Below are 27,023 nucleotides of genomic sequence, written 5' to 3' on the forward strand. Positions count from 1 at the left end.
TGTTCTAAAAACTGTCCATGTTTGGTGGAATCTGGTGTTTTGAGTTTTATTAACTGTGTCCTGTCCACCTTGCCCGAGCCTTTGTGTTTGATTTGTTTCTTTCTTCTACTTGTTCTGATAGTATGTATGTATGTATTTGTTGTGCAATTAGTTTGAATTCCAAATTTGTACTGATTAACTGATTCCTTGAAGTACAATTCTGTTTAGTCAGTACAATTCGAATCATGTGTCCTATACTTTTGAATGTCTGATTTTGGTGTCGATTGTATGTGTTATAACTAATATAGTCAAGTTGACATGTGTCGTCAATTAGTTTCAACTGTCTGAACAAAAATAAATCGATTTGCTTCTGTTGAACATTGCCTGAATCAATTAAGAACCAAGTTCAGTTACTTATAATTGCTAATTTGATTTCAGAAATCTAAGGTTAGGCTGTAATGGTAATCTGAACTGGAGGGCATGTGCACAACATGGGCATAAAGGCCCTTTTGAATTAAATAGTTTGACAGCATATGCTGTCAGATATATTCTGCTGCCCATGTTTGCTTTTAGTTAATAAAATGGGAAAGTTTAAGCCTGCCAAGGGAATGATGGGGTTAATACTTAAATAACTAAGTGGAACTGAAAAGAAGAGGGCACATGGGAGGGGTGTTCTTTTGGGTCTAACAGGCTGTTAAAGGTTTAAGGTCAAGGCTTATAAAAGGGAGGGCATACAGAGATAAAAGGGGGAGACCTAAGATTAGAGGAGAAATACACACACTGTGAGGATATACGAGAAAAAGAGAGAGCTGATAGAGATACACAGACAGAGCATACAGAGATAGAGAGAGACACTGAGAGGGAACACTTGAGAGTTCAAATTCTGAAAACAAAAACTGGAAAAGAATTATTTTTGATAACCCAAATAGATTTCAAAACTAAGGATTGACATTAGAATTTGAAAAGAATTGAGATAGGGAAAGGGATATCACAAAGATCAGAAATTGTCTTCTTCCTATTGTTTTGTTCGATTCTCAGTTTTGTTCAAACTATCCAAATCAGTTCTGCCTTCTTTCAAGTGTCGGCTAAGTCTATTGTTTGGATTTGTATTGTTTGTTTCTCCTGGAATTGGATTGCCTGGATCTCTGATTCCATACTACTGGGAATTTGTTTCATTCTGCCCTTCCTCCATTGGCTTTACTGGCCTCTTGCACTGGGATTTTTGTTCTATTGGTACCTGCTATTACTGCTGCTGTTTGATATCGCTTCTATTGCTCAACTGACTCCCCTACCTTCTTCATTATAAGCATTTCCTCAGGTACACATTTCGAATCTGTCTGATGTTGCAATGAAAACTGAATCAAAAGATCTGAAGGAGTTATAATCACCTGTTGTATTGCTTACGGATTTTTTTTTATATAAATATTGTTAAGATATGTAAGTTCCTGGTTTGTTAGCCTAATATAGATACATTAGTAAGGTTGTACTTAATTAAAGTTTATGCCAATCTGAAACTATGACATTTTATTCGTTTAGTAGTATACAAGATGTAAACACAATCCATGAAATGTGCAGCCATTCAATACGATTGTTAACTCAAACTCGCTCTTTCAGCATGCTTCGAATATGTAAGGGCAAATGGTTGTTTAGATCTAGCTAAAGATAATACAGTTTCAAACTCTTGAGTTTCAGTTTTCATTAGGCAGTTTATAGGATGAGTTTCAAATATCATTAGTCGCATTTTCAAATAAGCAATTTTAATTAATCTTGTCTGAATAAGTTAAAGTTAGGGAGCTCTTGTAACAGCCGTAGCATTTCATCAATCTCGTATATAATTCTTCTATCAAGTTAAAAGCATGTTTTCATGAGGTACAACGTTTCTTCACTCTGCAAATAATTAATCAGACGATTAACTAAAATCTGGATTTGGCCAAACATACAGTTGAATTAGCATGCATCTTTTCTTCTATTTTTAGATAAACACATTAGAAATGTAGTCGCTTTAGGATGTTCCTTCTAAAATAATGAGACGAGCCTCGCCAAATGAAAAAATGTAAATTGCGGGGCCCTCAATAATTAACCATAATAAATATTTAGAATTCAGGATAGGCCGTTTTAGCGAATTTCACAGCTTCCTACAAAATAATAAGGCGCTAGACTCTCTAGACGCGACTTAATTAAATTACATTCTTAAACCCGGGTGCACATTGATGTGACCCGATTCCAAATCTCAACGGAGTCGAAGTGTGTTTAACAATTACGGGTGCATTGATTGCAACATAGTTCGAGATACATTTTCACGACGTTGCAATTCTATAAAAATAAATGATAATAATCAAAGCGGTTTAAACTTAATAAAAGCACATAAGTCATAACATGTATTTAAATCAGATATTTAGCCATTATAACAATTTAAGCGACCGTGCTAGAACCACGGGATTCGAGGATGCCTAACACCTTCCCTCGGGTCAACAGAATTCCTTACTTAGAATTTCTGGTTCGCAGACTTCATTTGGAAAAGTCGAAAATTTCCTCGATTTGGGATTCAAGATAAACCGGTGACTTGGGACACCAAAAGCCAAACCTTTCCCAAGTGGCGACTCTGAATTAAATAAATAATCCCATTTCGAATATTGTCACTTAAATTGGAAAAACTCCACCCGCGCATTTAACCCTTCGGGGCCGGGCGCGCAAAAAGGAGGTGTGACAGCTCTGGCGACTCTGCTGGGGACTAATGGACCCAGAACCACTGGTTCAGGGTTCAAGAATTCGAGCTTAGAATAATTGTTATATTTGGCTTTATTATCTGATCTTTATTACATGTTTTTGCATAATGTGCTAAATGCTGTCTTTTACCGCTTTGATATTATCTGAACTGTATATAAACTGTGCCGAAACCCTTCTCTTCTTACCTCCGGGGAGAAGCTCGCTGGTCGAGACTCCCTATTCTGTTAGTGTCAATACCTGAAATAAGAAAGAGGTCGGACAAGTTACAAAGTCGGACGATCTCGCGGGTCCCCGGTACGTAGCCCCCTCCTCGACTCGAGTTGTCCGCTCGGGTACGCAGTCTAGAACAAATACCCAGGTTACGAACCTAGAATAACTTGACTTCATGCCGGATCCCTAGTAGGAACGCTTATTTGCATCATGTTGCATTTGACTTAGGGGACTCAACACAGGGGTTGGGTCCGTGTAGGACAGGCAACCTGAGATGAAAGGACCATCATGCAGCATTCCTATCTGTTTTGCGCATTTATTTGCTTCAGTTCCGCATGCTGACCGGTTCCTAAAAAAGAAAATAGCAGCGTAGGGAGATAATTACTTATTTTGGAAGAATAAAACCAATGTCCAAGTAGTGTCAAAACTTCGCCGAAATATTTCTAAAAAAAAAATAATAAAAACAAAATTTGTCTTCTTAGTTTGAATTATTAATAAAAAAAAATAATAATACAAAAATTTTCTTTTTTTATCATTTCCAAAATCAAAAAAGAAAAAAAAAAGGTATTTATTTAAAGGTAAAAAAAACGGAAATTCATAATTCAAAAAAAATGTTGTTTCTTTTGTAGTACCCCTTTTATAAATTAAGACTAATAATCCAAATATTTCCCAAAAAAAAATAATAATTAGTAATATATATTTTCTTTAATCTTTATCTCTTTTCAAAAAAAAAAATACGTATTCTTGATTTTTAGGTTTATTTGATTTTCTCTATTCACGATAGCCCGAACTACGCCGGTTTGATTCTCACCGGATGTGAGATACGTAGGCAACTCTCGTCGGGTTCAACCCCATTTTTGCTAAAATAGCCAAAATCAATAAATAAATAAAAAATGCATTTCAAACTTTTTTAAAAAAAAAGAGTCGTAAATAAATCGGGTGACGCTGTTTTGTCATAAATAGCCGAATGTTCCCGAAAGGGACGCCGGAAGACTGACTTTGCATAAATAGCCACCTTTGGGTCTTGTTTAGCATTTTTATCCAGTAGACCCACACAGCCTTAAAACCTTCGTCCCCGAAGTGTTTAAAGGTCGTGTTCAAAACTTGATCACCTCTGTAAAAAATTTTGAGTCAGTTCGTTTTGTTAAAATCACCTTAATAAATGTGCAGGATGAGCACGATGCAAAATGAACATTTTTCAATAATGACCAAAATCCCTGTCAAGTTACGGCTATGGTGGAATGATCTAGGTGTTGAAGGACAAAACGAGGTTAAGAAATATCTGAAAGGTCTTGTGGGTTTGTTGGAAATCCAGCCTCGGGGAGATATCATAAGAGCTTTGGTTACCTATTGGGACCCGGCGCACAATGTTTTCCATTTCTCTGATTTTGAACTCACCCCGACTTTGGAAGAAATGGCCGGATACATCGGGAATACTGAACTTCCCTTGAGGGAAAAATACTTGGTCGCCCCAAGAGTCGTCACGGTACATCGGTTCCTAGATTCATTGAAGATACCTAGAACAGTCCACAACCCGGATCTGGCAGCCGGATTTTGTACTCCATGCTTCATATATGATAGGTACGGTCATGAGGGGGGATTCAATAATCCAATCAACAAACTGTGCAGCAAAGGAGTTCGTCAGAAGTGGGACAAGCACAGACGGGTAGCGTTCATGATGATGTTCCTGGGCCTTCTGGTATTTCCAAGGAAAGACGGAAACATTGATCTGAAGATATCCGGGGTCGTCAGCACTTTACTCACGCAAAGTGACAGTACTCTCGTGCCAATGGTGGTATCCGACATCTTTCGAGCTCTTACAGCTTGTAAAGCTGGGGGAAATTTCTTCGAAGGTTGTAACTTGCTCCTACAGATATGGATGACCGAGCACCTCTGCCATCATTCCGAGATTTTGAGCCATGGTTCCCCGGAAAAGACCTGCATAGAAGAATCTTACACGAGAACCAAAGAGATCAGTTTGCCCAAAGGAGTCCTGGCATGGACCTCGTTCTTTCAAGCTCTTACTGCCAGCCAAATACAATGGACGTTGGGATGGTTGCCTGTTGATGAGATCCTATATATGTCTGCAGCTAAAACTCATTTCTTACTAATGGGGCTTAAGAGCATTCAACCTTACGCACCCTGCCGAGTTTTGAGACAGTTCGGAAGATGCCAAACAGTACCTCATGAGGAAGATCTTAGCACTCAAGCAATCGAGATAAGTCCTAACGGACAATTCCCAGAAGCAAAGATTCGTCAAATCTGGAGTGAGTGTCAATATTTGAAATCAGATACTTGCGTGCGGGATCGAGCCAAAGGAGAGACGGCGCCAGGTTACCTTGCATGGTACAGAAGGGAACTTGAGCATGAAAAGCCAGCTAAGAGGCCCCACATCCGGAATTTCACCGAATCATCGCAAAGGCAGTGGGATTGGTTAGCAAAGGAAAGAGGCTATTGCGCCGAAATCAACAGGTTAAAGCAACAAGTGGAAAGTTTGAAATATGAGCACAACGTGCAATATGCTACCAATCTGGGAGAGCGGAACAGGTTAATTCAGGGCAACGAAAGACTCAGAGCCCAGATCAAACAGATAAGGGTGGATGCGGATAAACAGCCAAGGCATCGATCAGACGAGCAGCTGATAAAAAGGCTAAAAGGTGAAATCAGGGAATGGCAAGATGGTTTGGAGAAATCTGAAAACGTCATAGCAGAGCTCAGGGCACAGTGGGATACAAGAGCAGATAAGCATCGCCGATACCTAAATCAATTGGAAGGCGACCACGAGAAAACTGTTGCTAAAATAAAGAGAGAGATGGCTACACTTGAGATCAAAACAGCTAATCAGGCCAAGGGTTTCCAAATTGAGAGCAGATACTGGTACGACTCAATAACCCAGATGAAGTTGGAAGTACGACGACTGAAGCACCAACATATACAGGATGCTCGAGTATTTAAGATATGTAGCGATCAGATAGGACGCCTACTCATAGAGAAGAAGCAAACTAGAGATAGGATCAAGGCCATTGCCCATGCCATCACCAGACGATGTCTACAATGTGAGGACATGTCCAGCGTTACCGTCCTCTCAGCAGTAATGGGTTCTGTCAAGCAGACTATGCACGAGCTGGAGCAACTTGAGAGGGATCTCACGCCTAGGACCGCGGTGAGGCCGAACGATGCCCCGCGGAAACCAATTTTCAAAACCATAATGCACTCATAAGTCAAATCTGTATCTTAGCATCTTCTGCTTGTTTTTCCCATCAGGATGATTTTTAGTCTATTTTGAGTCTAGGTTTATTTTCAAAGTTCGCTTTTTCTTTTTGCAAAATGTAGTTTGTAATAGACCATCTCAACAATAAAGAGGTTGCTTCTTTTACGCTCATTTGTGTTTTTCGAACTACGTAATGATCTGATTCGCGTAGGCATCGTGATACGTAGGCAATCCTCATCGGATCCGGTCGCATTTCTTTTACTGCAAAAAAAAAAAGACATAAAAGAAAAAAAAAGAAAAAGAAAAAGAAAAGAAAGAAAAAAAACTAATAAAAATGCCGGAATGACGCATGCTCTCGTAGCAAACATATAGTAATCCACTTAACTGTATAGGTGCATCATGTCCAACGTGAGATTAACTATCTGTTATTTGCTACAAATTAACCGTGCGTTTGTCGTTGAGACATCCAGGGTTTTTGAAAAGACGGTTGGTTTGGTGAAAGTCTGGCCTCGCACTCATACTTCACGAGGTCAAGGAGAAGTGTTCAACTACCTGTTGTTAGGACCAGAAGCAGTACTCACACTTACTTCACCAGGTCAAAAGGAAGTGTGGAAATGTCTTCAGAAATTCCATTGCAAACAATCCCTGTTTCCGAGGAGAGCTCGATCTCAGCCGTCCTCACACCTGAATCCGCAACTGCGGAGGAAAATAGAATCCTACGGCTCCGCATGTTGGAAATGCTGGACGACTGGAATAATGGGAAAGAGCCGCCAAGTGTCGTCCCCGGATTCCCTGAATTATTCTCCAGGTCAAGTGGGACTTCTAATGTCCCCATAAATTATCCTGCTACCCCATTCGGGTACCCAGCCACCTCAGCCTTCTCTGCTGGATCGCCTTCTGAGCCTCATCCCCGAATGTCATCCACTGATGCAAGCATGAACATCTTTACTGCATCGCCTTGCCCGATCACGGCACAACCAGCCACGTACAAGCCAAGCTTTGACTCATCCTCTTTTACATTCCAAGCGCCATCGTTCTCAATGGAACCAACTAGGTTCGCCACCAGTACTAATCCTCTACCGCCTCAGTGCGAACTTGCACCCGGGCAGGATCAGAACCCCAGAATTGCAGAACAAAATGAGATTGCCAAGAGAATGAGAAGCCTTGAACAAAGTTTGAAGAATATGCAAGGATTGAGCGGACAAAAGAGCGTCTCTTACGCCGACCTGTGCATGTTCCCTCACGTGCACCTGCCAACGGGTTTCAAGACCCCAAAGTTCGAGAAATACGATGGGCACGGTGACCCCATTGCACATCTTAAGAAATACTGCAACCAATTACGGGGAGCCGGCGGAAAAGAAGAACTGCTGATGGCGTATTTTGGGGAAAGTCTAGTAGGGATAGCTTCGGAATGGTATATGGATCAGGAAATGTCCCGATGGCATATATGGGATGATCTCGCCAGAGATTTTGTAAAACAATTCCAGTATAACATCGACATTGCGCCAGACCGAAACTCTCTGTCGAATTTGAAGAAGAAACCTTCGGAAAGCTTCAGAGAATATGCTATTAAGTGGCGTGAACAGGCGTCGAGAGTGAAGCCTCCCATGGATGAAGTGGAAATGGTCACTACCTTTCTCCAGGCTCAAGAGTCTGACTATTTCCAAAACATGATGTCAGCCATGGGTAAGCCATTCGCGGAAGCGATCAAGATTGGAGAGATGGTGGAAAATGGTCTGAAAACAGGTAGGATTCTGAGTCAAGCAGCCATAAGGGCGACCTCCCAGGCCGTCCAAAGCGGGTCCGGAGGAACGACAAGGGGGAAGAAGAAGGAAGAAGCGACTATGGCAGCCTCGGAAGCAAGGGAGAATCGTCATCCCAGGCCCCGTTTTCCGGAAAGAACCCCACAACACTACTACCCCCACTCAAATCTGGCATATGCTCATCAACCTTATATGGTCATGAATGCCCAGCCTTATGCCCATCCACCACAACAAGCCAACCGAGGCCCAGCTCCACCTCCCAGAAATCAGCCTCCTTACCGCAACCACTATAACCCACAACCCCCGCAGAATAACTTTCGCCCTCAGGAGCCACCTCGAAGGCGGACTTTCACGCCCATCGGTGAACCATACTATACTTTGTTCCCGAAGCTAGTCCAGTTGGGTTTCTTGCAACCAATCCCTCAAAAAAGGCAAAACCCGACGTCACCTTCTTACAAAGCTGGAGTCAGATGCGCCTATCATTCAGGGGTCGAGGGACATGATACAAATGACTGCTGGTCGTTGAAAAGAGTGGTCAAAAATTTGTTAGAGCAAAGGAAAATAGTGCTAAGGGACGAGGAGATCCCGAACGTAACTAACAATCCATTACCTGCTCACAATAATGGGCCGCTGATCGGAATGATTTGTGAAGACAAAGAGTTCGATCCTGCTTTGAAAGCTATAATTGCCATTGTCGACACGGGGAAGAGGCCCGAAATGGACCAGAAACCAGAAAAGGGGGAAGAGGTCAAGGCTATAAAAAGCAATCCTGAAAAGAAGGTAGAGAAGAAAGTGGTACCTGTAAAAAATGAGGTTCTTTACATACCACGAGGTCAAGCTGAGAAGACGCAGAACTTCGAAATCAAAAAGACAAAACCTATGTACGTGCCGAAAGGGGCCTATGTGGTCCGGGGGACGATTCAACCACCTCGGCTGAATGAGCCAGTGGTTATCAGACGCGTGCCACAAAAGCCAATGACCAACCCGTCCACAGTGCCGTGGAATTATCAAAAGACTTTGGTGATGTACAAAGGTAAAGAGGTCATGGGAGAACTTCCAAAAAATACTTTCATTGGAAAGTATTCAAATACCCAAGAACTGAACAACGCCACACAAAGGCGCTTCCCTCCAAAGAAGCCCGTGAGTGTTGAAGAAGCGGAAGTGTTCTTCCAACAAATGAAAATGCCGGATTACGAAGTGATAGATCAGCTGCGCAAGTACCTTGAGCAAGTATCCATGCTGTCATTACTGATGAGGTCGACCGAGCATCAAAAGATCCTACTGAAAACCTTGAATGAAGCATATGTACCAGTTGAAACCTCGGTGGAGCAACTAGAGCGGATGACAGAAAGATTCTTTGCCGTTAACCAAATCTCTTTCAGCAAGAATGATTTACCCCCGGAAGGAGCAGCACACAACAAGGCTTTGCATTTAATAGTTAAATGCGAGGACTACTATGTCAAGCGGGTAATGTTGGATGGGGGATCAGGTGTTGACATTTGCCCGCTCTCCACGCTACAAAGGATGGAAATTGGGACCGGAAGAATCCGACCCAACAATGTCTGCGTAAGAGCTTTCGACGGCATCAAGAGAGATACCATGGGAGAAATAGACCTGTTGTTGGTCATAGGACCAGTCGAATTTCAAGTAACCTTCCAGGTAATCGACATGGATACATCCTACAATTTTCTCCTTGGCAGACCTTGGATCCATGCGGCAGGAGCCGTGCCTTCCACTCTTCACCCGATGGTGAAGTTCGAGTACGAGGACCGGGAGATCGTGGTCCATGGGGAAGATGAGCATGCTATTTACCGGGACCCATCTATTCCATATCTGGAACCGAGAGAAGGGAGCGAACACACGGTCTATCAAGCTTTTGAGATTGTACTAGCAGAGCAGCACGAAGAGGGAATACCCTGGCCCCAGCCTTTCCTGTCTAACGCCTCGGTCATGGTGGCCAAAGAGATGATCCGGCATGGATTTAGACCAGGGAAGGGGCTTGGACGAACCCTTCAGGGAATAACAGAACCCATTACCTTGTCAGTCACCAAGAAACCTTTTGGACTAGGTTTCAAACCTACTCCAGCAGACGAAGAATGGGCAAAGAAAAGGAGAAATGAGGGTTGGAAGTTACCTCAACCACTGCTGGATTTATATACAACTTTCATCAGGCCAAGGTACGTTGAAGAAGAAGATGATGAGGTCTTCACAGCTGAGTAAATCGAGGAGATATGTGGGGCGATGAGAGAAATGCTCTACGAGGTCCACATGGTTCAACCAGGTGAAGGCACAAGCACTGCTGAGATGATGTACATGGGGCCAAACGCCAAACTTCAAAACTGGGAGGCCACGCCATTCCCGACTAGACGGAAGTCCGGGTAGACCTGTCCTGCCACCTTTCCTGTGTCACAAGTTATCTCCAGGACATAACTTGAACGTTTTCTTCTTTTCAATTGTTGCTTTGAATTCCTAGTTGTAAACATTGTTGTCTTCCAACTTTCCAAAGAAAATATAAAAAAAAAATCATCATTGCTTTCCCATTCTTTCTTTTGTTCTAATTTTTTGTTATTTTGCCTTTTATCTTTCTTTTCAGTCCTAATAATGCGGCTTTAAATATGACATGCTTGCGGACTTCACGCCCAGATCACAATGAGCTATTTAACTGCGAATTAATGAACCCAGAACCAGAATATGATGCGGAAGAGGCTTTTAGGGAGATAAACCGAGAGTTGGAATATTTCGAGAATAAACCTAAGCCAAATCTGAATGACACTGAACCGGTAAATTTAGGAACCCCGGAAGAAATCCGGGAGACCAAGATAAGCATTCACACGGACAAGAAAACGCGAGAGGCGATAATTCAACTTCTTTTTGAATTTAAAGACGTGTTTGCTTGGTCATATGATGACATGCCGGGACTAGGTGTTGATCTAGTGGTTCATAAATTGCCGATTCATCCTGATTGTCCTCCAGTTCAACAAAAGCAACGAAAGTTCAAAACTGAGGTCAGTGACAAGATTAAAGAGGAGATCACCAAACAACTGAAAACGGGAGTGATTCGGGTAGTCCAATATACAACATGGTTGGCAAATGTGGTTCCAGTACCAAAAAAGGACGGAAAAACTCGAGTATGTGTAGATTACCGAGATTTGAACAGAGCAAGTCCGAAAGATAATTTCCCGCTGCCCAACATCCACATCCTCGTTGATAATTGCGCCAAGCACGAGATACAGTCTTTTGTGGATTGTTATGCTGGGTATCATCAGGTATTGATGGATGAAGAGGACGCCGAAAAAACTGCCTTCACCACGCCTTGGGGCACCTACTGCTACCGGGTCATGCCATTTGGTCTGAAGAATGCTGGGGCTACTTACATAAGGGCCATGACTGCCATTTTCCATGACATGATGCATCAGGAAATAGAGGTGTACGTGGACGACGTGATAGTCAAGTCCAGGACACAGGATAATCACATCCAAGACTTGAGGAAATTCTTCGAGAGATTAAGGAAGTATGACTTGAAGCTAAACCCAGCCAAATGCGCTTTCGGAGTTCCGTCGGGCAAACTTTTGGGCTTCATCGTAAGCAGGAGAGGTATCGAGCTAGATCCAACTAAGATAAAATCCATCAGAGATCTGCCTCCCCCGAGAACAAAGAAAGACGTGATGAGTCTGTTGGGCAGGTTGAACTACATCAGTCGGTTTATTGCCCAGCTGACAAGCACGTGTGAGCCCATATTCAAGCTGTTAAGGAAAGATGCGGCGATTAAATGGACAACTGAGTGTCAAGAAGCCTTTGATAAAGTCAAAGAATACCTTTCGAATCCCCCGGTCTTGGTCCCTCCAGAACCGGGAAGGCCACTTTTCTTGTATCTAACAGTCTTGGAGAACTCTTTCGGCTGCGTCCTCGGGCAACACGACGTAACCGGAAAGAAGGAGCAAGCAATCTACTACTTGAGCAAGAAATTCACCGGCTACGAGGCCAAATACACACTGTTGGAAAGGACATGTTGCGCTCTCACATGGGTTGCTCAAAAGCTGAGACATTATCTCCAAGCCCACACTACGTTCCTCATAAGCAGGTTGGATCCTTTGAAGTATATATTTCAGAAACCAATGCCTACTGGGAGACTGGCTAAATGGCAAATCTTGCTTACGGAATTCGACATAGTTTATGTCACTCGCACGGCAATGAAAGCCCAGGCGTTAGCAGATCATTTGGCCGAAAACCCGGTCGATGAGGAATACCAGCCATTGGATACCTACTTTCCAGATGAAGAGGTAAACACCGTAGAAGTGATCTCGGAGGAAGCTCGTGTTTGGAAGATGTTCTTTGACGGAGCCGTGAACGCCAAGGGTGTAGGGATTGGGGCAATTTTGATCTCGCCTTCTGGTCAGCATTATCCCGCCACAGCTAGACTTCGTTTCTTTTGCACAAATAATACAGCTGAGTATGAAGCCTGCATCATGGGCATGCATATGGCAATCGATCAGGATGTCGAAGACTTACTGATTATGGGAGATTCTGACCTGATTATCCGGCAAGCTCAAGGCGAATGGGAAACTCGGGATGTCAAACTTATCCCTTACCGACAGCATGTGGAGGACCTCAGCAAGCGCTTTACATCAATAGAGTTCAGGTATATCCCGAGGTGTCACAATGAACTGGCAGATGCACTTGCTACTTTGGCTTCAATGCTACCCTACCCGGGCAACGCCCACGTCGATCCTTTGGAAATCCAAATCAAGGAAAGACACGGTTACTGCAGTGTAATCGAGGCGGGATCAAATACGCAGCCTTGGTACCATGACATCAAGAGGTTCCTGAAGACGCAAGAATACCCCGAGCATGCTACTGGAGATCAAAGGAGGACCATTAGGCGACATGCAAGTGGCTTCTTTCTGAGTGGTGAATTGTTGTATAAGAGGACCCCGGACCTCAATCTTCTAAGATGTGTCGATATCGAGGAGGCAAGAAAGATCATGCACGAAGTACACGCAGGTGTGTGCGGACCCCACATGAACGGGTATGTCTTAGCGAAGAAAATCCTTCGAGCAGGTTATTACTGGATGACCATGGAAAAGGATTGCTTTAGCTTTGTTCGGAAGTGTCATCAGTGTCAGGTGCACGGTGATTTGATTCATGCCCCTCCCACGGAGCTGCATCCCATGTCTGCACCTTGGCCATTTGTCGCCTGGGGCATGGACGTCATTGGAACAATCGAACCGAAGGCTTCGAATGGACATAGGTTTATACTGGTTGCCATCGATTACTTCACAAAATGGGTAGAAGTTGTCACTCTCAAGTCAGTCACTAAGAAAGCGGTGGTGGATTTTGTACACTCAAATCTTATCTGTCGTTTCGGTATTCCTGCGACTATCATTACAGATAATGCAGCAAACTTGAACAGTCACTTGATGGGAGATGTATGCGAGCAGTTCAAGATAACGCATAGGAATTCTACTCCTTATCGGCCGAAAGCCAATGGTGCTGTGGAAGCTGCAAATAAAAACATCAAGAAGATTTTGAGGAAAACGATCCAAAGTTCCCGACAGTGGCATGAGCAGTTACCTTTTGCATTATTGGGGTACCGCACTACGGTACGCACATCGGTGGGAGCGACTCCTTATCTTTTGGTTTATGGGACCGAGGCTGTAATACCGGCAGAGGTAGAAATTCCTTCGCTTCGAATCATTGTCGAAGCAGAAATCGAAGACAGCGAGTGGGTCAAGGCTCGACTGGAGCAATTGACGTTGATTGATGAAAAGCGAATGGCCGCAGTTTGTCACGGACAGTTATACCAACGAAGGATGGCCCGTGCTTACAACAAGAAAGTCCGACCCCGGAATTTCGAAGTAGGTCAGCTGGTACTGAGGCGTATTCTGCCGCATCATGAAGAAGCAAAAGGAAAGTTTGCCCCAAATTGGAAAGGCCCATACATCGTAAGGAAAATATTGCCAAGAGGAGCATTGTATTTAGGTGATATCGAAGGAAATGACCCCGACACAGCAGTAAATGCAGATGCAGTCAAGAGGTACTACGTCTAAATCATACTCTAGTAGTCTTGACACATTGGAAATGATGAAGGTTTTATTCCCCACTACTCCCCAAACACTGTCCAATTCTCTATAAACCTTTGAGCCGCTTACAAAAAAAAAAAAAAAGCAAAAAAAAAAAGAAGAAAAAAAAAACGAAATTGATTGAGGCCTGAACTACGTTTGACTTGATTCCGAAAGGATACGTAGGCAGCCTCTCCCTGAGGTTCAGTCACACCAACAATAAAATCCCATTCGCCCTGAAATTGAAACCGGGGCACGTCGAGCAGTTGAGAAGTTAGTATCGTCTACCTCTTTTTACCAAGCACAAGTTTTCAAATCAGTTACCAAATATGGCGGGGAACCAATAAGCGTCGCAAATGGAGACCAGCACACTCTGATTTGAGAGAGATAAAATGAGAGAGTCTCGTCGGTGAAAACCTTCGGGCACCACGAGGCGACGGGAGTAGAGAAACCAAAATGAGAGAGCTTGTTTAGTAAAAACTCACAAAGAGTGCTATCAAGCGATGACAGGAAGAGAAATGAGAGAGGTCAGCCGGCGAAAACCCGCAAAGGGCGCTGTTGGCCGAAAAGAATGACTCTACCCCAAGGAAGTCTCGGCAAAGTTCCACCGGTTTGGAATCACAGATCCGTTCTGGTTCATGGAAACGCAAGTTCATGGAAGATCAGGCGTCCAGTCCAAAGAGCATGTCATGTCATCTAAAGCCAGCGTTATCTTCCTCAGATAAGTCTTTCTCGTCCCGAAAAGGACACTCCCTTCCTGAAATTTGTTTTCTCCTTTCTTTGCTTCTCTTCAAATCCCTTTTGTGTTTTAACCCCAAGTTCAGGATACACCGGAAAGGGCAGGTGGCAGGTTTGTTTGCACGGAATCCCGTCTCATGAAGGAAAGCGCCTCATTTCGTTGGTACGATTGCCCAAGCCTGATGGATCATGACGTTTGATGGTGTTTAAAGAGGAAAGAGAGAAATCTTCCCCAGCAAGTCCGCCTTCGGACAAATCCCCACAGAGTCTCCCCCTGTACAAATCCCCACAGAGTCTCTCCTTTTGTACAATCCCCACAGAGTCTCCCCAATCAAAAAAAAATGGAATCTCCCCAGCACATCCCAGCGAGTCCCTTTGTAAAAATTCCCCAACAAGCTTACCTCAACAAATCCTAGAAAGCCCGCCTTGAAATAAATCCTCAGCATGCCCCATTGTACAAAATTCCACACAAAGAATCCACTTTGTAAATATTCCCCCACATAGTTTCCATTTTGTACAAATCCCCGCAGAATACCTCCAATAAAATCCCCGTTGAGAACCTCTAAACAAAACGGGACACAAAAAAAAAGGGAAAAAAAAGGAGAGCCTTACGAAGCAAGTCATCACAGAATCTGGAAATACAAGCCTGAGCAGTCTAAAGGTTTTCGCCATTCAAATCAAATCAATGGCGGGACTTCGCAACAGAAATAGAGACGCAACAAAGCAATTGGGAACGATCAAGGTCACCGAACCGACCGTCATTTCCGAACTAACAATTGTTCTTTGTCTGAAAAGTTGAAACAGGTATAATCCAAGACAATCGTGCAAGAAGCAGGTGTCGCCCAAAGAGGAAGGTACACGGGTACAAGAAAAATTTTTTCCTTTAGTCAGCATTAGGGTTTTAAACCCTAAGCTGAACTTTTTTCCACTAAGCCAGCATTAGGGTTTTAAACCCTAAACTGAGCTTTTCCATGCAATCAGCATTAGGGTTTTAAACCCTAAACTGAATTTTTCCTTTAGTCAGCATTAGGGTTTTAAACCCTAAACTGAACTTTTTCCTTTAGTCAGCATTAGGGTTTTAAACCCTAAACTGAACTTTTTCCATTCAGCCAGCATTAGGGTTTTAAACCCTAAACTGAGCTTTTCCATGCAATCAGCATTAGGGTTTTAAACCCTAAACTGAATTTTCCTTTTAGTCAGCATTAGGATTTTAATCCCTAAACTGAATTTTCAAAAAAAGGAGATCGTTTAGTAAACTGAGCTTTTCCATGCAGTCAGCATTAGGGTTTTAAACCCTAAACTGAATTTTTCCTTTAGTCAGCATTAGGGTTTTAAACCCTAAACTGAACTTTTTCCTTTAGTCAGCATTAGGGTTTTAAACCCTAAACTGAACTTTTTCCATTCAGCCAGCATTAGGGTTTTAAACCCTAAACTGAGCTTTTCCATGCAATCAGCATTAGGGTTTTAAACCCTAAACTGAATTTTCCTTTTAGTCAGCATTAGGGTTTTAAACCCTAAACTGAACTTTTTCCTTTCAGCCAGCATTAGGGTTTTAGACCCTAAACTGAGCTTTTCCATGCAATCAGCATTAGGGTTTTAAACCCTAAACTGAATTTTCCTTTTAGTCAGCATTAGGGTTTTAAACCCTAAACTGAACTTTTTCCATTCAGCTAGCATTAAGGTTTTAAACCCTAAACTGAGCTTTTCCATGCAATCAGCATTAGGGTTTTAAACCCTAAACTGAATTTTCCTTTTAGTCAGCATTAGGGTTTTAAACCCTAAACTGAACTTTTTCCTTTCAGCCAGCATTAGGGTTTTAGACCCTAAACTGAGCTTTTCCATGCAATCAGCATTAGGGTTTTAAACCCTAAACTGAATTTTCCTTTTAGTCAGCATTAGGGTTTTAAACCCTAAACTGAACTTTTCCATTCAGCCAGCATTAGGGTTTTAAACCCTAAACTGAGCTTTTTCATGCAATCAGCATTAGGGTTTTAAACCCTAAACTTAACTTTTTCCATTTAGCCAGCATTAGGGTTTTAAACCCTAAACTGAGCTTTTTCATGCAATCAGCATTAGGGTTTTAAACCCTAAACTGAATTTTTCCTTTAGTCAGCATTAGGGTTTTAAACCCTAAACTGAATTTTCCTTTTAGTCAGCATTAGGGTTTTAAACCCTAAACTGAACTTTTTCCTTTCAGCCAGCATTAGGGTTTTAGACCCTAAACTGAGCTTTTCCATGCAATCAGCATTAGGGTTTTAAACCCTAAACTGAATTTTCCTTTTAGTCAGCATTAGGGTTTTAAACCCTAAACTAAACTTTTTCCATTCAGCCAGCATTAGGGTTTTAAACCCTAAACTGAGCTTTTTCATGCAATCAGCATTAGGGTTTTAAACCCTAAACTTAACTTTTTCCATTTAGCCAGCATTAGGGTTTTAAACCCTAAACTGAGCTTTTTCATGCAATCAGCATTAGGGTTTTAAACCCTAAACTGAATTTTTCCTTTAGTCAGCATTAGGGTTTTAAACCCTAAACTGAACTTTTTCCTTAGTCAGCATTAGGGTTTTAAACCCTAAACTGAACTTTTTCCATTCAGCCAGCATTAAGGTTTTAAACCCTAAACTGAGCTTTTCCATGCAATCAGCATTAGGGTTTTAAACCCTAAACTGAATTTTCCTTTTAGTCAGCATTAGGGTTTTAAACCCTAAACTGAACTTTTTCCTTTCAGCCAGCATTAGGGTTTTAAACCCTAAACTGAGCTTTTCCATGCAATCAACATTAGGGTTTTAAACCCTAAACTGAACTTTTTCCTTTCAGCCAGCATTAGGGTTTTAGACCCTAAACTGAGCTTTTCCATGCAATCAGCATTAGGGTTTTAAACCCTAAACTGAATTTTCCTTTTAGTCAGCATTAGGGTTTTAAATCCTAAACTGAACTTTTTCCATTCAGCCAGCATTAGGGGTTTAAACCGTAAACTGAGCTTTTTCATGCAATCAGCATTAGGGTTTTAAACCCTAAACTGAACTTTTTCCATTCAGCCAGCATTAAGGTTTTAAACCCTAAACTGAGCTTTTTCCATTCAGCCAGCATTAGGGTTTTAAACCCTAAACTGAGCTTTTCCATGCAATCAACATTAGGGTTTTAAACCCTAAACTGAACTTTTTCCTTAGTCAGCATTAGGGTTTTAAACCCTAAACTGAACTTTTTCCATTCAGCCAGCATTAGGGTTTTAAACCCTAAACTGAGCTTTTCCATGCAATCAGTGTTAGGGTTTTAAACCCTAAACTGAATTTTCCTTTTAGTCAGCATTAGGGTTTTGAACCCTAAATTGAAATTTTTCCTTTCAGCCAGCATTAGGGTTTTAAAACCTAAACGGAGCTTTTTCATGCAATCAACATTAGGGTTTTAAACCCTAAACTGAATTTTTCCTTTAGTCAGCATTAGGGTTTTAAACCCTAAACTGAATTTTTTTCCATTCAGCCAGCATTAGAGTTTTAAACCCTAAACTGAGCTTTTCCATGCAATCAGCATTAGGGTTTTAAACCCTAAACTGAATTTTTCCTTTGTTCGGCATTAGGGTTTTAAACCCTAAGCTGAACCTTTCCCCAGCTAGTCGGTATTAGGGCTCCAACCCTGAACTGAACATTTTTATCTTCCTTCATCAATTTTATGAACTTCCTGGCGAATAATTAACGAAATTTTCCTAGTGAAACTGGGGCAGAAAATTTCGTTTGTTTGTTTGTTTTCTCCCGCAGGTCTAACCTCGAGCCACATGGATCGAAATGACCCACGAGATGAGTCCCGGTTCGGAATCAACGAAGAAAAAGAAGAAAAAAGAGAGAAGATGTCCCGAGATATCGGAGTAAATGGAAGGCAAATTGACTCCAACATTTGGTTAAGGTCCTGAACCCTGCCAATCGCGTCTCACTCAGTATCCCAGAGATTAAACAAGTCGCCGCAACTCGCAAGCATCAAGATTCAGATCGGAGTCTACAAGCAGAATCAGCTAAGACCCAAGATCAAGTCGTAAAAGAATCATAGATAGGAATCTTGTAACTAGCAGTTGACATGCATATAAGTAGTTAGTTCAGTTTCCAATTTTCGTTTGGTTGTAATAAGGCGGTCAGTGACGCAGCAGTGACAACAGCAACAGCAGTAGCAGCAAGCATTGCAATCCCATGGTAGTCCCAGCTACCAAAACTTCCCGAACTACATTGACCTGATTCTTGTTTAGCCCAGGATATGTAGGAAATCTTTGAAGCAAGATTCGGTCAGATCTTTCAAAAAATGTGTTTCACACGGAGTAGTCCATAGGCAAAAAATCGCTCATACACGCTCACTTTATCTTTGCACGAAAACTCTTCGTGTTTCCGAACAAAGAGGGGCAGCTGTGAGCACGTGATTTTTGCTTCACGAGACAATCGCTCCAAAAGAAATAAAAAATAATAACAATTGATCCCGTTGTACAATTTTGGGATTTTTACATGGCACTTCGTTAATTGTTTATGACTTTGGCCCATTTTTACTTTATTAAAACAAAATACAAAAAAATGTACGTGTCATGTATAATCTGAACCGTAACATGGTTGTTAAATAGAAAAGCATAAACATGCATCTTTGTCCGTGATTTTGTTTTGTTTGATTTTTACCTGTTTTGAATTATTTTAATGTGTGTGCAAATAATTGTATTAAGTGTTTATTTTAATTTGATTTTACTTAGTTTTGTATTTTTATAATAAAAAAAAAGACAAAAAAAGAGGCCTTTCCTTTTTCCGGATTTGGGCCAATTTGTTAAAATTGGCCCAAACAAACAATGCCCAAACCAGGCTTGCCCGGTCCAGTCCGAGTTGATACCCAGGGTGTCCAAACGACGCCGTTTTAATCCAGCCTGATCTGGGCCGTTGATCTCAGATTGATCAACGGCCAAGATCACATTTCCCATACCCACAAACAAAACCCGACCTGTTCCACCCGGACCAACCCAAACCCCCTTTAGTTGAAACGACACCGTTTCCCCTAAGCCCTTAGATCCAAGCCATTGATTTCAGTTGATCCAACGGCTGAGATCAACCCACCCATTCCATATATAAGCCCTTTAACCTTACCCTGCCCCCCATCTGATACCCCAGCTCCCGTCTTCACCATCTTCCCCATCAAACCCTAGAGCCGCCCCTGTATCCTTCACCATGAAAGCCGGCGGCATGGACGCCGGTGACCCTACCCTCAACACCATAGATGCTCCTCACCATCCTGAACCCAAATCCACCAACCACACACCTCGAATCCCATCCCACCTTCTCGAATCTTCATTTGAAGATTCGAGTCGGAACCCGATTTACACCAACCGACCCCAGCTTCACACCAGACACTCCCTAGACCCCCCTCGTGACCAAACCATGCTTGGTTTGGTCTGAATCTGATCAGGGAAGCATGAATCCCGGATCTGAGTTTTGGAACTTTGTGATTCTTCGTCACTGGTCCATATCCGTTCAACCGAAGAGATTAAGGTCTAATGGACTTTAATCAAAGTGTTTCTCATCTGAGAAACACTTCGATTAAAGTCCGTTCAGCCTTAAGAAAGGTCTGTCCGAGTCCGAGTTAAGGTTTTGATTTTTCAAGGTTAAGGTGAGTTTCTTTCTTTTCTTTATTTGTTTTGGTCCATGTGATTGTTCTAAAAACTGTCCATGTTTGGTGGAATCTGGTGTTTTGAGTTTTATTAACTGTGTCCTATCCACCTTGCCCGAGCCTTTGTGTTTGATTTGTGTCTTTCTTCTACTTGTTCTGATAGTATGTATGTATGTATTTGTTGTGCAATTAGTTTGAATTCCAAATTTGTACTGATTAACTGATTCCTCGAAGTACAATTCTGTTTAGTCAGCACAATTCGAATCATGTGTCCTATACTTTTGAATGTCTGATTTTGGTGTCGATTGTATGTGTTATAACTAATATAGTCGAGTCGACATGTGTCGTCAATTAGTTTCAACTGTCTGAACAAAAATAAATCGATTTGCTTCTGTTGAACATTGCCTGAATCAATTAAGAACCAAGTTCAGTTACTTATAATTGCTAATTTGATTTCAGAAATCTAAGGTTAGGCTGTAATGGTAATCTGAACTGGAGGGCATGTGCACAACATGGGCATAAAGGCCCTTTTGAATTAAATAGTTTGACAGCATAAGCTGTCAGATATATTCTGCTGCCCATGTTTGCTTTTAGTTAATAAAATGGGAAAGTTTAAGCCTGCCAAGGGAATGATGGGTTTAATACTTAAATAACTAAGTGGAACTGAAAAGAAGAGGGCACATGGGAGGGGTGTTCTTTTGGGTCTAACAGGCTGTTAAAGGTTTAAGGTCAAGGCTTATAAAAGGGAGGGCATACAGAGATAAAAGGGGGAGACCTAAGATTAGAGGAGAAATACACACACTGTGAGGATATACGAGAAAAAGAGAGAGCTGATAGAGATACACAGACAGAGCATACAGAGATAGAGAGAGACACTGAGAGGGAACAACTGAGAGTTCAAATTCTGAAAACAAAAACTGGAAAAGAATTCTTTTTGATAACCCAAATAGATTTCAAAACTGAGGATTGACATTAGAATTTGAAAAGAAAGGAGATAGGGAAAGGGATATCACAAAGATCAGAAATTGTCTTCTTCCTATTGTTTTGTTCGATTCTCAGTTTTGTTCAAACTGTCCAAATCAGTTATGCCTTCTTTCAAGTGTCGGCTAAGTCTATTGTTTGGATTTGTATTGTTTGTTTCTCCTGGAATTGGATTGCCTGGATCTCTGATTCCATACTACTAGGAATTTGTTTCATTCTGCCCTTCCTCCATTGGCTTTACTGGCCTCTTGCACTGGGATTTTTGTTCTATTGGTACCTGCTGTTACTGCTGCTGTTTGGTATCGCTTCTATTGCTCAACTGACTCCCCTTACCTTCTTCATTATAAGCATTTCCTCAGGTACACATTTCGAATCTGTCTGATGTTGCAATGAAAGCTGAATCAAAAGATCTGAAGGAGTTATAATCACCTGTTGTATTGCTTACGAATTTTTTATTTATATAAATATTGTTAAGATATGTAAGTTCCTGGTCTGTTAGCCTAATAGAGATACATTAGTAAGGTTGTACTTAATTAAAGTTTATGCCAATCTGAAACTTTGACATTTTATTCGTTTAGTAGTATACAAGATGTAAACACAATCCATGAAATGTGCAGCCATTCAATATGATTGTTAACTCAAACTCGCTCTTTCGGCATGCTTCGAATATGTAAGGGCAAATGGCTGTTTAGATCTAGCTAAAGATAATACAGTTTCAAACTCTTGAGTTTCAGTTTTCATTAGGCAGTTTATAGGATGAGTTTCAAATATCATTAGTCGCATTTTCAAATAAGCAATTTTAATTAATCTTGTCTGAATAAGTTAAAGTTAGGGAGCTCTTGTAACAGTCGTAGCATTTCATCAATCTCGTATATAATTCTTCTATCAAGTTAAAAGCATGTTTTCATGAGGTACAACGTTTCTTCACTCTACAAATAATTAATCAGACGATTAACTAAAATCTGGATTTGGCCAAACATACAGTTGAATTAGCATGCATCTTTTCTTCTATTTTTAGATAAACACATTAGAAATGTAGTCGCTTTAGGATGTTCCTTCTAAAATAATGAGACGAGCCTTGCCAAATGAAAAAATGTAAATTGCGGGGCCCTCAATAATTAACCATAATAAATATTTAGAATTCAGGATAGGCCGTTTTAGCGAATTTCACGGCTTCCTACAAAATAATAAGGCGCTAGACTCTCTAGGCGCGACTTAATTAAATTACATTCTTAAACACGGGTGCACATTGATGTGACCCGATTCCAAATCTCAACGGAGTCGAAGTGTGTTTAACAATTACGGGTGCATTGATTGCAACATAGTTCGAGATACATTTTTACGACATTGCAATTCTATAAAAATAAATGATAATAATCAAAGCGGTTTAAACTTAATAAAAGCACATAAGTCATAACATGTATTTAAATCAGATATTTAGCCATTATAACAATTTAAGCGACCGTGCTAGAACCACGGGATTCGAGGATGCCTAACACCTTCCCTCGGGTCAACAGAATTCCTTACTTAGAATTTCTGGTTCGCAGACTTCATTTGGAAAAGTCGAAAATTTTCCTCGATTTGGGATCCAAGATAAACCGGTGACTTGGGACACCAAAAGCCAAACCTTTCCCAAGTGGCGACTCTGAATTAAATAAATAATCCCATTTCGAATATTGTCACTTAAATTGGAAAACTCCACCCGCGCATTTAACCCTTCGGGGCCGGGCGCGCAAAAAGGAGATGTGACAGTAACATAAAAAGGTTAGAATTCTGAACCCAATAACTTCAAATCCTGACTTCGCTTCTGACTATTTTTTATACATACTAAACATGGCATTAGCAATATCATAGTTTTTATTACATGGACAAGCATGTACAAAGATGGAACTGCCCTTTCAAAACTTTTTTCAAAGCTTGGAAATAAAGTGTACAAAGCTAAAGAATGTGGACGGCATTTTCGTAAATAAATAATTTTTAAAAGAAAATTATGCAATATTATTTTTAAAATATCAAACCAAATAGTCGATAAAAAATAATCCCCAACATAGTCAATCACAACATTACTAGTAGATCATGTTCAGTACTATACTTATACAACCTATCAAACATTGCACCCCTAACCACATAAGATGAAACATAGTTTAACCAAACGGCCCTAACCACATAAGATGAGGAGGCATAGTTCAGTTTCAAGTACTGAAACAACAACCCATTTTTTGTTACTACAAGTACAAGCTATTGTAATATAAAGTAGTAATAAGATTTAAGTCAAGGAAAACTTTGTCCTAAGATATAGCTTGGCATGCAAAAGTTAGATGGAAAAATGAATATCATCAATTATTGGTCGATTTAATGTCATTCAAATGGATTTGATCTTTTAACTAGGGTTAAGTTGCTAGATGGACTGTATAGACTAAGCCCTTCACAAAGTACCTTGCTAGTCATGGAGAAACAAATTGTACTCCACTTTGAAAGGGTCTCAGTTAGAGATAAGAGAGAAGTTATTATTAGTTTCCTAAATTTTGAACTTCAGGTGTCGTTTTAAGCATTAGGTCATTCCAAGAAATAAGAGTCCTTACAGAAAAAACTATATCTATCTGAGAAAATATATACTATACTACATACTAATCAATTTTGCTGCGTGATTTTTCAGGTACAAGATGAGATCTGCTGCTAAAGCAAGAAAATCATAAGAACTATCTTCTGCCCCTCTCCTCCTCCACCCAAACAAAAAAATGTTTTAAACAAACTCAATCAAGATTATGGAATTTATATAGGAGTCATGTGTGTTAACATATATAAAGATGCAATCTTTGGCATGAAAATTGGAAATGTAAGAAAGATGTTACCTTGTGCTGGAAAATTCATACAGCTTTCCTCTTGGGTTAAAAATAACCAATCCAACCTCAGCATCACATAATAAAGAATGTTCAAATGCTTTCTTTCCCTCTTACCATCTCCCTTCTACCCTTTTCAATAAAAAGCACCCGCAATTCAGAAAAAGATTGAAAGAAGCATAAAAGGAACATAAAAAGGAAAAAAATAGGAAATGAAACAAGAAATAAAAAGGAACAAATACAGGATTCTTCACCCAAACAGATGAAGCAAAGGGCAAGAAAAAACTGTAAAAGAATGAAAGAAAGAAAAGCAATGGCATAACTACAAAATTACTATATATGACTTACAAAAATGGTAAAACTCAGTGAAGCTTTTTCTAGCAGGTGAGAAGAGAAATAGGGAGTGAGGCTAAAAAAGGGATTTATGTGTGGGTGGGTGGGGGGTGGGGTGGGGGGGACATTCCTCAATAAAGGAAAACTAAAGTAGGTGTAAGTTTTGATTGATTATCAGCCCCGATAACGTTATGCATGGTACTATATCATCAGTTAGAAAGGGGCAAACCGCAAACCCTCAAAGCTATAATACACTCTCTCATTTAATTAATTAAATACATAATAATAGGTATAATAAATATAATAATAACAAGAATAAGTAAATGTAACTCAATCTACATAATTTTATGTGACTGTATTGGGAAAAACCTGAGTCTGAATATTGAAGATGACGTGTCATGACACGTAGACTTGTCAAAAGGTCAAAACGCAATAAACGACAACAGATATGGGGAGAAGAAAGCAACATAGGTGTGGACCGTTACTCAAATGGCACGAGTCTCGTACCTATTCGAGTCATTTAAAGACCGAAGATCGGAAAAAATTAAAGATACGAATCTGATGACGTAAAAGAGTCTAAATACAACATTAAATATCAAATACGTTAGAAAATTTGAATTAAATAGAAATGATTGTGTAACGTTTCTTCTAATGTCATTTATTGCTCATAATTGTCTCATTAAGACAAAGACATTACACCTTCTCCTAGAATCAACTATAAAATGAGAAGGACTCAACATCTGTAGGGACACAAAATTTTATTGAGATTACACTGAAATACAAAACTACTTATTACTTTATTATTCTCAGAAATCTTCTATTATTTTCATCTCCAAATTATCAGTAACACAAATTTCTCTTTATTTCTAGCTTTGACCAAAGACTCAGATTTTTGGTTAAACAAATTGGTTCCATTACAAGGAATCTGATAATCTATTCTTTTTACGTTACATCCTACATGTTGTTATCATCATGTCAAACAACAACGAAAACATTCATGGAAATCAAGCACATCAAGTGGATGGAGATCAACGTGATGATCTTTCCTGTCACGACCCGGATTTCCCACCATCGGGTGTCGTTATGGCGCCTACTATCGGAGCTAGGCAAGCCAAATATTTAAAACATATTTCCTGCTTTCTTTCAAACAATATAATAAACGAGACAAAATCTAAGCGGAAGACTTTAAATCTAAAGTAACTGAAAACCAAAAGTGCGGAAGTTTGAACCAAAATGCTACCCAGAGTCTGGTGTCACTAGCTCACAGACTACTACAGAATACTACAATCAATGTCTGAAGGGAAAATACATCATGTTTGTCTGATACAAGATAAACAAACAAAAAACATGGAAAGGGACTTCGGCCTGCGAACGCCAGCTAGGCTACCTCGAGAGTCCCTGGACTGAAGATAGCTCCCAGAAGTCCTACTGCTGCGGTCCGTAAGCTGCTCCCTGATCTGTGCACCAAAAATGCACAGAGTGTAGCATCAGCACAACCGACCTCATGTGCTGGTAAGTGCCTGGCCTAACCCCGGCGAAGTAGTGACGAGGCTAGACAGTACCTACCACAATTAACCTGTACAGATATATATACAACAAGTGCAAGAAAACAATAACAAGATAATACAAAGTAAAACTGGGAGGGGACATGCTATCGGGGAGTAACAGATAAAAATGAAATATCGGAAATAAATAGAAGAAACTCCGGTTTCCATGATATATATATATATATATAAGTGGACGGCGTGCCACACGATCCCATAATATCATATATAAGTGGACGGCGTGCCACACGATCCCATAATATCATATATAAGTGGACGGCGTGTCACACGATCCCATAATATCATATATAAGTGGACGACATGCCACACGATCCCATAATATCATATATAAGTGGACGACATGCCACACGATCCCATAATATCATATATAAGTGGACGACGTGCCACACGATCCCATAATATCATATATAAGTGGACGGCGTGCCACACGATCCCATAATATCATATATAAGTGGACGACGTGCCACACGATCCCATAATATCATATATATAAGTGGACGGCGTGCCACACAATCCCGTAATATAGATCGTAATATCTGACTTCATATAGTAGACCCCTCCAGGGGAGAATAACAACTCAATACCTTTAACCCGGCAAGGGTACAGCTAACAGCCCAAAATATCCCGACAAGGGAGAATATATATATCAGTCTACACATCCCGGCAAGGGAGTATTCACAACACATTCTCCTTTTAAATCATTCTTCCTCAACCGTTCACATTATATGAAACTTATCAAATAAACAAGGAGCTTGTGTCACATTATTCGAATTAAAAGCAATCAAGACTCATGGTCATGCTAGACTCCGGTGCATAGATAACCGTCACCATGCCTATACACCGTACTCCACATTAGCAAGTAGCAAATATCATCCTAATCCTATTCCCTCAAGCCAAAGTTAGAACAAACACTTACCTCGAATGCTCCAAACTCAACTCACGCTTCTAGTATAGCTTTACCTCTTGATTCCACCACCAATCCGCTCGAATCTAGT

At 40.8% G+C, this 27,023-nt stretch overlaps 1 long non-coding RNA gene across 2 annotated transcripts in view; it reads right to left on the reverse strand.

Moving 5' to 3' along the window:
* The window catches only part of LOC138888575 (uncharacterized), a 42,428-nt gene extending 18,001 nt beyond the window's left edge, over window positions 1-24,427 (reverse strand). For both annotated transcript variants that reach the window (XR_011405978.1, XR_011405977.1), the window contains exon 1: window positions 24,143-24,427. This is a non-coding gene — a long non-coding RNA (uncharacterized lncRNA). The remainder of the gene's footprint in view (window positions 1-24,142) is intronic.
* Window positions 24,428-27,023: the final 2,596 nt, after the last annotated feature.

This window comes from Nicotiana sylvestris, chromosome 1, assembly GCF_000393655.2.
Source record: "Nicotiana sylvestris chromosome 1, ASM39365v2, whole genome shotgun sequence".
In the NCBI taxonomy this organism is placed as follows: domain Eukaryota; kingdom Viridiplantae; phylum Streptophyta; class Magnoliopsida; order Solanales; family Solanaceae; genus Nicotiana; species Nicotiana sylvestris.